Raw genomic sequence first — 13,958 nt, 5'->3', positions numbered from 1 at the left:
GACTCAATCTAGATAAAAGTATATCAAAGAGTTAATATCTCAATCTCTCGATTTGATCTATACTCAAGCAAATGGAAATCTGCGAGTCTTTATCAAATACTAGAGAGATAAACTTGGATGGTACCAAAGATCAATATCCAAATGTCAATCAATTTAAATCAACAACCAAAGGTTGGATATTCTAATTGATTGATCTTAAACCACAACCTGTGATATTTCAATTATATAACAAAATATAATGCGGAATAGAAATAACACATACACCAGAAATTTTGTTAACGAGGAAACCGCAAATGCAGAAAAACCCCGGGACCGAGTCCAGATTGAACACCACAGTGTATTAATCCGCTACAGATACTAGCCTACTAAAAACTAACTTCGGTCTGGACTGTAGTTAAACCCTAATCAATATCACAATGATTCAAGGTACAGTTGCGCTCCTTACGTCTCTGATCCCAGCAGGATACTACGTACTTGATTACGCACTTGATTCCCTTAGCTGATCTCACCCACAACCAAGAGTTGCTACGTCGACCCAAAGTCGAAGACTTTAATAAACAAATCTGTATCACACAGAAAAGTCTACGATGAGAGATAAATCTGTCTCCCACAGATAAACCTAAAAGTTTTGTTTCGTCTTTTAATAAAATCAAGGTGAACAGAAACTAATTGATAACCAGGACTTATATTCCCGAAGAACAGCCTAGAATTATCAATCACCTCACAATAATCTAAATCGTATGGTACCGAAACTAGATATTGTGGAATCACAAAAGATGAGACGAAGATGTTTATGATTTCTTTTTTCTTGCCCTATCGGAGATATAATCTCAAGTCAATTATTCAATTGAACTCGTACGATAGAAAATGGCAAGATCAGATCGCTCAACTACAAGAGAAGTAGTTTCGTGTGGCTTCTCAATCCCAATGAAGTCTTTCAGTCATTAACCTACAGGGTCTCGAGGAGAAACCCAAGGTTAAAGGAGAATCGACTCTAGCAAAACCAACTAGTATCACACAGGAGGTGTGGGGATTAGTTTTTCCAGTTGCTAGATGTCTCATTTATATAGTTTTCAAATCAGGGTTTGCAATCCAAGTTACCTTGGTAAAAAAGCATTCAATATTCACCGTTAGATGAAAAACCTGATTCAACCAAGTTAATATCTTTCAACTATTAGATCGAAACTTAGCTTGTCACAGTCAAATGAAATGTAAGTAACCGTACCTAAACGTGTACACTTAGTTGGTTCACAGATAGTTAACCAATGGTTAGCCATATGAGCACTTCCATATTAACCATATTCATCTTCTTAACATAACTAGTTCAAATGACTCATAAGAACTAGTTGAAGAGTTGTTCAATTGTTTAGGTCTTTATGAATAGACACAATTGAAACAAAATTGGTTTGAATCACTTGAATCAATTCATGAACAATATAGCCATGGTTTGCAAAGATTGCATTCCTTATTGATTTAGTGATTAAGTTCATGAACTTTCGATTTGAGAAATATAACCAGCTTGGGTACGCGTACGAGTACGGGTACCATAGCTACCGGATTTGAGTTTGGAAACTCATAAGAAATTTTCGGTCAAAAACTTCTGTGGGTACGCGTACCTAAGATGACTGGTTTAACAGTTTTCAAACTTACAAACTCAACAAAAAAATTTGTTCGAAAACTTCCGCTGGAACGCGTAAGGGTACGCGTACCCAACCTGTCTCCTTCACCAATATCATATGCACACATATGCACACACATGGATTTATACACTAATGTGCGAACACACTATATATGCTTATATCCATATTTGGTTACGTAATCTCCACTCTAAATTTCAATCATTGAAACATTCTTCTATAATGTTATAATAGTCGTTATTCACAACTATCATCATCAAAGCTATTTTCAAGATTGAAAAGTCATAATGACTTTCGTCACGGGTTAAGATGAAAAGTGGTTAAAGCGAAAGTTTACCAACACATATTTCGAGAAAAAGATATGCGAGTAAACTCGGCTCGAAATAACAAATGTGTATGTATGAAAACTATCATAGTTATACGAATTTGTCTCAAGAGTAGGAGATAGAGTAGATATATTTTTGAGTGATAGATAAGTTCAAGTCTCCACATACCTTTTGGTCGGATGAAGTTGCACTGGTTCCTTGAGTAGTTCTTCGTCTTCGTAAGATGATCGCCATGGAGTCTGGAGCTCAACTACATTAAACTGTCATAAACCGAGACTTAGATATAAGTAGTCTGGAAATCAAGACATATAGTTTTGACAACTAAACTTGACAAACATGCTTGGGATAGCAACGCATGCGAGTTCGACCGAGCAATGATCTAACAACAGATATCATTATTCCAGGCTATTTTCTTATTATTGAATCTTGAATCATAATTTAGGTCATGGGCAATAAACTTTCCTTTAACAAATTCATCAAGTATGAACAGATGCTCTTAAGCTTAGCATATTTCGAGAATTATATTCAAGATAAACTTGACTCGAAATTTATATTATGCATGTACTATCTAATTTAGTCATGCGACAATGCCTTATAGATAGAAAGGTGAAAACTTGAGAAATAGGTGGTTCAGTCTTCACTTACCTTTGTTGAAGAAGTTCTCCAGAGCTCTTGTTGATCTTCTCCTTCAAAAGGTATACCGTAGTGATTTCTAACCTAATTCTGGACTTGACTAGATGTAGACTAGAAATTAAAATATAGTTTTGACGACTAAATTTGACAACAATCTTGAGATAGCAACACTGGTGAGTTCTACCGTGTAATATTCTAACAATCTCCCCCTTTGTCAATTTTAGTGACAAAACTATTAATACATATGGATTAAAAAATAAAGCTTCAAAACTCCATAATCCACCATGCTTGATTTCCTTGGTTCTTCAACTGTCTTCGTTACTACAAGTTGCAATGATTCTGAATGTGTTTAACTCAGCATCGTTGTTGTTATACAGAAAAGTAGTATTATTATCTTCTCAAAAGTTCAATTGTATCACAATTTCGAAGTAATACTATGGTGGTATGTTTCTCCCCCTTACTCAATACTTACATCTTTTGCATAATAGGTGAAACCTATAGATGTTGATTCACTCCCCCTTACGTAATTATCCGTAAACCATATGTATGTAGTGTGAAACTACTAACTAATTCTCTCCTTTTTTGTTAATAAAAATTGGCAAAGGTACGAAAACTATGAGATTGTAATGAATTCAAACAAAAGATACTTTAATACTTTAAAGGAATTACATATAATGATATCACAGAGTATAAAATACTTAGTGCTCATCTAAGAGACTTAAGATACAAGCATCCCCTGTAAATTCCACATCCACTCTCCTTACAAAGATATAGCAATAAAGCACAAGCTCGTTTAATAACTGTTAGAGCATTGCTCGGTCGAACTCGCAAGCGTTGCTATATCAAGCTTGTTTTTCAAGTTTAGTTGATCAAAACTATATATAGTCTTGATTTCTAGTCTACCTATAAGAGTTTCGGACTATGATAGATTGCATAGTTGAGATTTAGACTTCACAGCGCTTACAACTGAAGATGAATATCTATTGTACACTCGGAGGAACTTTATCAACAAAAGGTATGTGGAGACTAAAACTTATCTATTCTCATAAAGTCTATTTATTCTTACTTATCTCCTGTTGAGATAAAATTCGTATACGATATAGTCTTTCGCATCATACACATTTGATATTTCAAGCTGAGTATAACTCGCTTATCTATTTCTCAAAATACGTGTTAGTAGCTTTCTATCTTAGCTAAGTTCATCACTATTCTTGACTTTATGTTAAAAGATGATCATGTGGAAACTGTCTTGAAACATCTTACATGATTTGTGTGAGACGGTCATTTGATGTCAACTTGGAAAGTTTCGTATTGATCATTCGATCACTTAAAAATTGCTTATTAGCTAATGGTGTGTGTGAGACATCCATTGTCGTCTTCTAAGAATGTTTCAATGATTGAAATGGGAGTTAAGAGCTAAAACCCATGTCTGGATACATTACGGTTTGTGTAGTTAGTGTACGAACTGTTTTGACGGAATTCAGGACCGGAAGTTTGCATACCCGTTCGCAAACTTATTCAACTGTTTAAGTCAGGTCCAGAGCTAAAGAATGTGTACCCGTTTGCAAATTATTGGCTTGTGACCAATGTCCGGAACTTAAGTCTGCATACCCGTTCACGAACTTAAGTGGTTCAAGTTCTTAAATCGTTAAAGTATGATTTCATACTCAAGAACAAATACATTTATATAATAAGGAATGCAATTTTGCAAACCGTAGCTTAAAATTTCATGAATTGATATTTTCGAATCAATCGGATTTTGCTTCGATTCGTTCATGTATTTTAGTATAAGATAATGAAAAATTGAACAACTCTATGAAGAACACAATTAGATCCTTTGAATATCTTTGATCATCATAATTGATCTCGATGTGTTAGATGAATGTGGATTAGAAAAAAATGTTCATATGGATAACCTTGGTTAACTATTATTGAGCCAACCTCATGTACACGTTTAGGTACGGTTACCCATATCTAAATGAAGTATATTTCATTTGTGTGTGAAAAGCTAAGTCCATATAACCATGAAGAGATATTTCTTTGGTTTCAAGAAAATTTAGTTTGTATCATAAATCAGGATTTCATCTAATGGTGAATAATGAATGCTTTGTTTCTAAACAAACCCTGATTTGAAAGCTATATAAAGGAGAAATCTAACAACTGAGAAACTTAATCCCCACACCTTCTGTGTGATACTAGTTGTGTATTAGAGTCCGTTGCCTATATTTTTCCAATACCGTGTAAGTTAACGACTTGAAGACTTCATTGGGATTCTGAAGACAGATCCAACTTTTTTCTCTGTAGTTGCGTATTCTGACCTTACTTGTTTTATCGTATTGATTACTATCTTCTCTAAGATTGACTAGAGATTTATCTCTGATAGGTAAGATATAAAAATTAATCACAAATCTCTTTGTCTCATTCTTTGTGATTCCACAATAACTCGTTCTACTACCATATAGTTAAGTTATTGTGAGGTGATTGATATTTCTATGCTGTTCTTCAGGAATATAAGACCGGATGATCAATTGGTTCCTGTGCACCTTCATTTATCATAAGATGGAACAAAAATTCATAGGTATTTATGTTGGAGACAGATTTATCTATCATAATAGATATTTCTGTGGGAGACAAAATTGTTTACAAGTCTTAGACTTTGGGTCTTAGCAACTCTTAGTTGTGGGTGAGATCATCTAAGGGAATCAAGTACGTAGAATTCTGCTGGGATTCAGAGGCGTAAGGAACGTGACTGTACCTTGATCAGTGGGAGATTGGTTAGGGTCAACTACATTCCATTCCGAAGTTAATATTGTAGTAGGCTAGTGTCTGTAGATGCTTAATACAGTGTGGTGTTCAAATCTGGACTAGGCCCCGGGGGTTTTCTGCATTTGCGGTTTCCTCATTAACAAAATTTCTGGTGTATGTGTTATTTCTTTTCCGCATTATATTTGTTTATATAATTGAAATATCACAGGTTGTGTGTAGTTCAATCAATTGGTAAATCCGACCTTGCTTGTTGGATATGAATTGATTGACGCTTGGATATTGGTATTTTGTACCATCCAAGTTATTCCTCATATAGATCCGTCTCACAGATTAATTTCTGTTCAATTGCAGATTGATTTGAAAAATAGAAATATAACTCTTGGATACTTTTCCGTGATTGAGTTTGACTGTCTAGTTGATTCTCTTGGAATTGTATTGGAGTTGTCCATACAGATTTCCGAACGAAATATTTGGTGTGGTTGTTAGACCCACTTTTTAAATAACTCTCCCCCATTTGATGTCATTCCCAAGAGAACAATATGAGTGACCTTGCTTTAATGAAAAAGAAGGATTTTTTCGGACATTAACAAATCACATGGATTTGTACCCTAAACATCGACATAGATTAATATCAACGTCAGTTACGAACAAAGAGACGATTCTAAACGATATGACTCAACATAAGAAAATCTTACGGAGTGGATAGTGCAGTAATTTCACAAAAGTATGATTAGGAATGATCAATACTACGAAAAATTCTCTCAAAGCTTTTTCTATTTTCAGTTCATAAAACTTAATAGATTAACTTTTGAGCATGTATGAGATATCAGTTCAATTCACAAAAAGTAAAGGATGCATATATCTCATAATACTTTGCAATATATTGAACCAATAATGATTACATACTGCAATTTCATCTTCCAAAAACTCTAAAATTAAAATAAATAAATCTAAAAATATTCAAGATGAAAATCGTTGGAAACAGCTTGTGTACTCACAATATTTGTTTTACCAAACTCTAGTTATCATTCTTGAATGCAAGGATTAATTCTCACAAGGAGTTTCCAAGCTATAAACCAAAAACAAAAGAGTTCACTCTGAGATTCCCAAATTAGTTTTCACTATTTCTGTATTCATCAAGTTCCTCTTCAATAAGGTCCAACCTGGATTCAACAAGTTCTATCTTCTCCTCAATTTACTTTGTATAGGATTGTAGTTCAAATCTTAGTGCTCGAACTTGTTCTAACACAATATTCAACTTGAGAGATAATTCATCAAATTGAGAACCTGGAAAATTGTTAGAGGATTTATTTTCACTCTTGTCCTGACATGAATCACTCTCTGATGATTCAAACCGGATTTTCCTTGTGGGAAGTTGCACAGTCCAGAATTCATCCTCCTTGATTGAAAAACTTGAAGAAGACATGGTTATCGTACCCTAAATCGATTATTCTAAGAGAAGGATACCTTTGTGAAACCGGTCACGGAACCTTAAGAGATTAGATATATAGAGATAACCACTAATTCATGTTACAGCCTTTACCTTAGGCTTAACGTTTTTTACATATTTTTTCATAATCGCATGATCATGTGGCATATAAGTATTCTTTATAAACTATTATTTACTTAGCTCAATAAATAACGTTAGAGCGCAAGAAGTATCAGACTTGTGATTTCATGGATTGTTTGAGGGAGAAGATCTCAACCTTATCACAATTATTACTATGTCAACGGATGATACAATGGATTAGACACCCATTCTGTTTAGTTGTTATTCTCATCCAACAGAGAGATGAGAACCAATTTAGAGTTATAACATGATATAATTCCATCCATATTGTTGAGAATCAGGTGGTTTTTCAGGAACAGATATAAAAAAGTGGGGGTCTAACAACCATACCAAATATTTCGTTCGAAAATCTGAATGGAAAACTACAATACAATTCCAAGAGAATCAACTAGACAGTCATAATCAATCACGGAAAAGTATCCAAGAGTTATATCTCAATTTCTCAAATCAATATGCAATGGAACAGAAGGAAATCTATGAGCCGGATCGATATGAGAAATAACTTGGATGGTACCAAAGACCAATATCCAAGCGTCAATCAATTCATATCCAACAAGCAAGGTCGGATTTACCAATTGATTGAACTACGCACAACCTGTGATATTTCAATTATATAAAAATATAATGCGGAAAAGAAATAACACAGATACCAGAAATTTTGTTAACGAGGAAACCACAAATGCATAAAAACCTCGGGACCTAGTCCAGATTGAACACCACAATATATTAAGCCGTTACAGACACTAGCCCACTACAAGATTAATTTTGGTCTGGAATGTAGTTGAGACCTAACCAATCTCACACTGATCAAGGTACAGTCTCGTTCCTTACGCCTCTGAATCCTAGCAGGACTCTACGCACTTGATTCACATAGCTGGTCTCATCCAAAACCAAGAGTTGTTGCGACCCAAAGTCGAAGACTTATAAATAAATATGTCTCCCACAGAAATACCTATGAAGTTTTGTTCCATCTTATGATAAATCAAGGTGCACAGGAACCAATTGATAATCCGGTCTTATATTCCCGAAGAACAACCTAGAAATATCAATCACCTAACTTAACAATATGGTAGTAGAACAAGTTATTGTGGAATCACAAAGAATGAGACAAAGAGCTTTGTAATTACTTTTTATATCTTACCTATCAGAGATAAATCTCGAGTAAATCTTAGAGAAGATATTACTCAATACGATAAAACAAGTAAGATCAGAATACGCAACTACAGAGAAAATAGTTGGATATGTCTTTAGAATCCCAATGAAGTCTTCAAGTCTTTAACCTACACGGTTTTGGAAAAATCTAGGCTAATGGATAACCGACTCTAGTACACAACTAGTATCACACAGAAGATGTGGGGATTAGGTTTCCCAGTTGCTAGATTTCTCCTTTATATATCTTTCAAATAAGGGTTTGCTTAGTTACATAGGGAACAAAGGATTCATAATTCATCGTTAGATGAAATCTTGATTTAAGATGCAAACTAAGTATTGCTTGAAACCAAAGAAATATCTCTCCACCGTTAGATGGACTTAGCTTGTCACACACAAATGAAATATACTTTATTTAGATATGGTAACCGTACCTAAACGTGTACATGAGGTTGGCTCAATAATATTTAACCAAAGTTTGTCATATAAACACTTTTGTCTAACCCATATTCGTCTAACACATCTAGATCAACTATGATGATCAAGATAATCAAAGGATATAATTGTGTTTTTCATAGAGTTGTTCAATTGTTCATTATTTTATATTAAAATACATGAACGAATCGAAGCAAAATCGTATTGATTCGGAAGAATCAATTCATGAACATTTAAGCCACAGTTTGCAAAGATTGCATTCCTTATTATATAAATGTATTTGTTCATGAGTATGAAATCATACTTTACCGATTTAAGAACTTGAACCACTTAAGTTTCGCAAACTTAAGTTCCGGACATTGGTCACAAGCCAACAGTTTGCAAACAGGTACGCAAACTTTAGCTTCGGACTGAACTCAGTTGAAACCGTTTGTGAACGGGTACGCAAACTTGGTTCCCGGACTTCAACAGTTAAATCAGTTTACGAACGGGTATACAAACTTAAGTACCCTGACTTAAATAGTTTAATAAGTTTGCGAACGGGTATACAAACTTCCGGTCCTGAATTCTATCAAAACAGTTTGTACATTAAGTATACAAACTGTAATGTATCCATACATGGGTTTTACCTCTTAACTCCCATTTCTATCATTGAAACATTCTTAGTAGACGACAATGGATGTCTCACATACACCATTAGCTAATAAGCAATTTTCAAGTGATCGAATGATCAATACGAAACTTTCCAAGTCGATATCAAATGGTTGTCTCACACAAATCATGTAAGATGTTTCAAGCCAATTTCCACATGATCATCTTTTGACATAAAGTCAAGAATAATTATGAATGTAGCTAAGACAGAAAGCTACCAACACATATTTCGAGAAATAGATTAGCGAGTTATATTCAGCTCGAAATATCAAATGTGTATGATACGAAAGACTATATCGTATACGAATTTTGTCTTAATAGGAGATAAGTAAGAGAAGGATAAACTTTCTGAGAATAGATAAGTTTTAGTCTCCACATACCTTTTGTTGATGAAGTGCCTCCGAGTTCTTCAGTAGATCTTCGTCTTCAGTTGTAAGCGCCGTGAAGTCTAAATCTCAATTATACAATCTATCCTAGTCCTAAACTCCTTTAGGTAGACTGGAAATCAAGACTATAGTTTTGATCAACTAAACTTGACAAACAAGCTTGAGATAGCAACGCTTGCGAGTTCGACCGAGAAATTCTCTAACAAGATATATGTCTAGGTATTCTATTTACAGAAATAAGAGTTTGAAATACAAGGGTCGAGTTTTTTACCTTTGATTTACGCAATTTTTCCTTGAAACTGCTGATTGATTTTCGTAATTTGTGAATATCTTTGTTCAACTCTCTTGAGAGTTCTCACTCTTTCCTTTTTTGGAACTTCTTCTGTTTCCGAAACAAAGTATAGTTATAGAAGAGTTAGACTTTAAAACCCTTTTTATCCTTCAAGTGATCATGATCCTTGCACAAGAAACACTTAAGTGTTGTCTCCTTGTTTTCAGTCAGAGGTTACCCTTGTTTAGGTGTGGACGAGTTCTTCAGGATTTTAGGACATGGAGAGTTGTGTTGGTTACTCTTATAAGAATTTTTCCGAAAAGACAGCTTCTTATTTTTATGAGAAACAGAATCAAGCGGATAACACATCTTTTTTCGTTCCTGATTTAACTTAATCAGTTCACATTCCAAACTTTCAATCCTTTTAGTCCACATATCTTTTTCAAGTTGAAATTCAGCCTTTGTTGAACAAATTTCTTCAATCAAGAGGTCGATTTTTTCTTCTGAATAAGACATATTTTTTTGTATTGAATGGCTAGAACTGCTTGAATCATGAATCTGATCATTAACACATGTGAGAGAAACTGTATTGGCTAATTTATCGACATGACAATAGTATATGGTTATCATCTAGGATTTTGTTTTCTCACAATAGTCCTTGTTGGGGAACACAAACTTATGATGACCATGACCAAGATATTTGGAACAAGATCGATAATCTTTATCAATTTGAACCTTTTTATCATTTTTATTAATTGATAGTTTTTATAATTTTTCCTCTTTCTCTGTCTGAGAGTTTTCTTCAGTTTTTGTATGGACAGTGATAGAATGCAATTAAGAATATTCTCATCTTTTTCATCAATTTTTTCAGGACTTAGAGATTTTTCATCAGCGTTTCTTCCCACATTCGAAATATAAAGACTGTCTCTTTTATTGAGTTCTAAATCAAAGATTTTTACTTTGCAACTAAGGTATTTCTGGAAAATTTTAAAGGTTATTTCCTTCCATGATGGCATGTTTCTTAGACTTGTATCTTGCTGGTAAAGATCGGAGAATTTTCACCACACTGTCCTTTTGGGGATAGTCTTCCCTAACGCATAAGATGCATTCACAATTCCAGACACGTTTTGATTAAAATCACTAAACGAATCTTCATCAAACATATGAAGATTTTCCCAATCAGAAAGCCTAGCTTCTTTCTCTAAGGTATCTCCTTCGATTACGGTTTCTAACATATCCCAAGAATCTTTAAACTTAGTGCACGAAGTCATATGGTACTGAAGATCTGGGCTTATGGCGTGAATTATAACATTTAATCCGTCAGAATTATGCTTTGTAGCACTTATCTCATCTTCACTATATTCTGCTAAAATTTTCTCATCAGTGGTTCCGTCTCTAACAGTAATCGGAGGATTATATCATAAATCCACAAGTTTCCATGTTTTAAAGTCACAGGCTTGTAGAAAGGAACCTATATAAATTTTCCACCATAAGTAATTTGTGCCATCAAAGGATGACGGTACGTTTATCGAGATTGCACTCCTTTCCATATAGTCAGATTGCTTCAAACATAGACTTATTAAGTTTTAAACTTATGTTTTCCTGCTCTGTTACCAATTGAAAATGCGAGGATACCAAAATACACCACCAACTTTTTCTTAGGCAACCTGTATGGACTAAACTCAAATATAATTCCGAGAGTTCAACTTCACGAATCTCAATCAAGAAAAATATGAAGAGCTTATATTTCTTTCTCTCACAATCGAAATGTTACAGAGACTAGTCCGTGAACCCGATTATACCGTGAGCGCACTTGGATGATTCTAACAATATCCAAGAATCAATCAAGTTTTATCCAATAAGTGTGATGGACTTTTATACTTGAATTAATTTCGATGTACAAGATGTGATATTTCACTTATCAAGATAAACAATATAATGTGGAAAAGAAATAACACATACACCAAAATTTTGTTAACGAGGAAACCACAAGTGCAGAAAACCCGGGGACCTGGCTCATATTTGAACACCAAATTGTATTAAGCCGCTACACACTCTAGCCTACTATCAGAACTTCGGACTGGAATGTAGTCGCGACCGAATTAAACCGTCACATGAATTCAGTTACAGTCGCGCTCCTTACGCCTTTTGAATCCTAGCATGACTCTGCGCAATTGATTTGGTTAGTTGATGTTCTTTACAGCCTAAGAGTTGCTTCAACTTAATTGAAGACTTTAAACCAATCTACCTCTCAAAGATAAGCCTATATGTGATTTCTGTTCCGATCAAAGATCAATGTGAGGTAGGAAATCGATTGCAATAGAAAAAGTCTAGCAGACCTCAAAATCCGGTCTTATGACTCCCGAAAAGCAGTCTAGATTATTATTCACCTCACAAGTATAAATTTGTGGAATCACAAATTCTGAGACGAATAACTTTGCGATTTCTAACTATCTTGTTTGTTGGAGCAAGACTGAACAATCAAAACAATATCAGGATACACGAACTATCAAGATAACCATGGTTGAAAATGGATTCATGAATCCTTAGGTGAAAAGACGAGAGTACCCAAACACGCCACAATATTTTACTTTTGATCACAACCTATCCATATTTTACCAAGTAATAATCACTAAATGAATATTTCAACATGGTGTCCACTTGAGATAGGGTTAGTCCGAACTGGCCTAACACGTGAATATATATATCAAAGTCAAGTGGAGAAATACAATATACTTTGTGTGATCGTCTATGGATATGAAATCGAGACAATACGACAACAAAGTGTTCACTTGATAATAGGTATAGTAATAACCGAAATCTTATAGGATCAATATCAAGTGCCTAGTTAACGTAAAAATGTATTTACTTTAAATTATATAAACAAATATAATTACGGACATGTAAAGTAAATGACACAACAAGATTTTGTTAATGAGTAAACCGAAAATGAAGAAACACCCCGGGGCCTAGTCCAGTTTTGAATACTTTTAGAATTAAGCCGCTATATAAAATCTAAACCAACTTCATATAGTTGACACCAAGCAGACTACCCCTAGCTACTAAGTTTCCTTAGTATCCCTGCCTCTTCGACTTCTAGAGTAACACACGTGAATAACAAGTTCATTGATCGTATTCCAAACAGCAAAGGAAGAATCTGTTTGGTAACCACTCTAATCAATCTTTGCTATAAGATATAGATGAGTCGTTGACAAAGGCTCTTCCGCTTAATCTAATAAACTCCTTTGTCTGTTTAGATCAATCTAACTTTAACTACCGAAATAGTCAAGTATAGATTCACACTCAATCAAAATAAATCTCAAAGAGATATATTAAGAATGCCGATCTCACACAACTAATCAATCAAATAAAATTTGATTCTAGTTGGATCCCAGCCAATCAAGATTTTTGCACACAAATTCACAAGATATGAAAACCAATAAGAACTCTTCTTCGTCTTCAAATCTTTTTTTAATCTTCAATAACCTGCACAACAACACTTGAATCTCTTGTAATCATTTTGAGCAATATGATCTTCATTTGCACCTAAAGGCTTCCTCTACTAACATATCTTCATCATATATACAATCCATAGGAGAATATAAGATAATCTTACCATCAACACAATCATGTTTGTTATTTGAACCTTCACCAACATCATTTCCTCCACTTGAATCACTCATTTCTAAAAACCCTAAGTCCCCCCCCCCAAAAAAAAAAAACTCCTCTTCTTCTTCACAACACACAAAAAACACAACTGCCCCCCCCCCCCCCACAAATTTTAATTCTTAAATATGATTTTATCCTAACCAACTAATTAAGTATAAGAAATCTTCTTCGTCTTCAAATCTTTTTTTAATCTTTAATAACCTGCACAACAACACTTGAATCTCTTGTAATCATTTTGAGCAATAGGATCTTCATTTGCACCATTATTCAAGGCTTCCTCTACTAACATATCTTCATCATATATCCAATCCATAGGACAATATAAGATAATCTTACCATCACAATCATGTTTGTTATTTGAACCTTCACCGACATCATTTCCTCCACTTGAATCACTCATTTCTAAAAACCCTAAGTTCCCCCCCCCCCCCCCCAAAAAAAAAACTCCTCTTCTTCTTCACAACA

Source organism: Papaver somniferum, chromosome 9 (assembly GCF_003573695.1).
Source record: "Papaver somniferum cultivar HN1 chromosome 9, ASM357369v1, whole genome shotgun sequence".
Taxonomy (NCBI): Eukaryota; Viridiplantae; Streptophyta; class Magnoliopsida; order Ranunculales; family Papaveraceae; genus Papaver; species Papaver somniferum.
This window is presented reverse-complemented; position numbering follows the sequence as displayed.